This window comes from Triticum urartu, chromosome 2, assembly GCF_003073215.2.
Source record: "Triticum urartu cultivar G1812 chromosome 2, Tu2.1, whole genome shotgun sequence".
NCBI classification, from domain to species: Eukaryota; Viridiplantae; Streptophyta; class Magnoliopsida; order Poales; family Poaceae; genus Triticum; species Triticum urartu.
The window spans coordinates 525,850,350-525,853,811 of NC_053023.1; positions in this window are offsets into that span (position 1 = coordinate 525,850,350).

Genomic DNA, 3,462 nt, shown 5'->3' on the forward strand with positions numbered 1-3,462 from the left:
GAACGGACTCCAGATCAGCCCTCCCGAGAGGTTTTAGGGCTTGGCGGCGGCTCCGTATCGTAAAACGCGATGATTTCTTCTCTCCTATTTTTTTCTCCCTGAAAGCAGTTATATAGAGTTGGAGTTGGAGTTGGGGGGTCTCCAGGGGCCCACGAGGTAGGGGGCGCGCCCTACGGGGGGGGCACCCCCACCCTTGTGAGAAGGGTGTGGGCCCCCTAGTCTTCATCTTTGGCGAGGATTTTTTATTATTTATTGTAAGATATTCCGTGGAGTTTCAGGTCATTCCGAGAACTTTTGTTTTCTGCACATAAAACAACATCATGACAATTCTGCTGAAAATAGCGTCAGTCCGGGTTAGTTCCATTCAAATCATACAAGTTAGAATCCTAAACAAGGGCAAAAGTGTTTGGAAAAGTAGATACGACGGAGACGTATCAACTCCCCTAAGCTTAAACCCTTTCTTGTCCTCAAGCAGTTCAGTTGACAAACTGAAAGAAATAAAGAAAAACTTTTACAAACTCTATTTGCTCTTGTTGTTGTAAATATGTCAAGCTAGCATTCAAGTTTTCAGCAAAGATTATAACTAACCATATTTGCAATAATTCTCAGTTCTCATGTTTACTCATATCAATAGCATAATCAACTAGCGAGCCATAATAAGAAATCTCGGATGACAACACTTTCTCAAAACAATCATAATATGATATAACAAGATGGTATCTCACTAGCCCTTTCTGAGACCGCAAAACATAAATGCAGAGCACCTTTAAAGATCAAGGACTGACTAGACATTGTAATTCATGGTAAAATAGATCCAATCATAGTCACACCCAATATAAATTAACAGTAATGAATGCAAATGACAGCGGTGCTCTCCAACTGGTGCTTTTTAATAAGAGGTTGATGACTCAACATAAAAGTAAATAGATAGGCTCTTCGCAGAGGGAAGCAGGGATTTGTAGAGGTGCCAGAGCTCGGTTTTGAAATAGAGGTGAATAATATTTTGAGCAGTATACTTTCATTGTCAACATAACAACCAAGAGATGTCGATATCTTCCATGCTACACACATTATAGGCGGCTCCCAAACAGAATGGTAAAGTTTATACCCCCCCCCTCCACCAACAAACATCAATCCATGGCTTGCTCGAAACAACGAGTGCCTCTAACATACATCAGGTCCCAGGGGGAGTTTTGTTTGCAATTATTTTGATTTAGTTTGCATAAAGCATGGGACTGGGCATGCCGGTGACCAGCCCTTTATCTTGTGAGTGAGGAGCGGAGTCCACTCCTCTTGAGAATAACCCGCCTAACATGGAAGATACAGACAGCCCTAGTTGATACATGAGCTATTCGAGCATACAAAACAAGATATTTATTTGAAGGTTTAGAGTTTGGCACATACAAATTTACTTGGAACGGGAGGTAGATACCACATATAGGAAGGTATAGTGGACTCATCTGGAATAACTTTGGGGTTTTAAGGGATTGGATGCACAAGCAGTATTCCCGCTTAGTACAGGTGAAGGCTAGCAAAAGAATGGGAAGCGACCAGCTAGAGAGCGACAACAGTCATGTACATGCATTAAAATTAATAAACATTGGATGCAAGCATCAGTACGATATAATCCACCATGAACATAAATATCATGAAGACTATGTTGATTTGTTTCAACTACATGTGTGAACATGTGCCAAGTCAAGTCACTTAAATCATTCAAAGGAGTATACCACCCTATCATACCACATCATAACCATTTTAATAGCATGTTGGCACGCAAGGTAATCCATTATAACTCATAGCTAATCAAGCATGGCACAAGCAACTATGATCTCTAATTGTCATTGCAAACATTTTTATTCATAACAAGCTGAATCAAGAACGATGAACTCATCATATTTAAAAAAAAGAGGTCGAGTTCGTACCAGCTTTTCTCATCTTAGTCAGTCCATCATATATCATCATAATTGCCTTTCACTTGCACGACCGAACGATGTGAATAATAATAAAAGTGCACGTGCATTGGACTAAGCTGGAATCTGCGAGCATTTCAATAAATAGGAGAGGACAAAGCAATATGGGCTCTTTTGTCAGGTAAACAATAATGCATATAAGAGCCACTTCAACAATTTAATTATGGTCTTCTCCTGCTGACCCACAAAGAAAGAAAAGAAATAAAACTATTTACACGGGAAAACTCCCAACAAGCAAAAGAAGAACATGAAATATTTTTGGGTTTTCTTTTCAATTACTACTACAAGCATGGAAAGTAAATTAATTAAAAGCTACAACTAATTTTTTTTGGTTTTTTCTTAAGGTTTATTAAACACACAAGAAGAAAGCATGAAAGGAAAATAAACTAGCATGGATGATACAATGAAAGAGTATGAGCACCGACATCTAGCAATGAGTGTGTGTGAACATAAATGTAATGTCGGTGAGAATTACGTACTCCCCCAAGCTTAGGCTTTTGGCCTAAGTTGGTCTATGGCCACGGCTGGCCCAGCTGATATCCATAATAATAGTTATTGGGGTCGTACTGTGATGAAGAAGAAGAAGGCTCTGATTGCCACTGGCTGGCAATCATCTCCGGATCCCACTGATAGTTAGACTATCGTGAAGGATCAAATTGTGGTTCCGGTTCTGGCTCCTGGCTGGTGCAGGGTTCCGGTAGGCGTGGATAGCCGTCAACGGAACAAGGTATTTCCCTACAGACAAATCAAACAAAGCAGGAGCAGGCAAGGTAATAGTCTCAGGATGATGTTTATTAAAGAACAATTGATATTTAAGCTTTCCTGCCCTATTCTTAACAATAAAATCATGTGCCACCTTACTTTTATAATCTAAATAAACATGGGGTAGCACTTTTTCTTCCTTCTTAGCATGCCTAATAGTATGTTAAAATAGCTAGGCATGTAGCATAGATGCCTCCAAAGATGGGACCCTTAGTACGGTTCATACTTAACCGTCTAGCAATAATGCCGCCCATACTAAAAGTGTTATCACTGTATAAACCTTGGAGCAGAATAATTATATAAGGGATACTAAGGTTTCCACAGTTTCCGTGTCCAATTAAGCAACGACTAGCAAATAATGCAAAGTAACGTAAGACAGGAAAATGTATGCTAGTGATTCGTGCATCGGAAACCTTCCTAGTTTCCCCTACAGTGATAGTATTAATAAATCCATCCACATCATCGTGATGTGGTTCTTCTATCTTGCCCCCAGAAGGGACTAAACAAATCCAACATAAATCATAAAGTGACATCTCCTTATGCTCATCATATAAATGGAACTCCATCATAGGTGGTGAGTTCCTAGAATGAAAATGAAAGTTTTGCACAAAGGTATTTGTGAGTAAGAGATACTGATCGCATTGGTCGTGGAGGAAAGCGGTGAGGCCTGCATTATGAGCCAATTCATGAAAATCTTCATAAATCCCGGCTGCTCTCAAGAAATCCT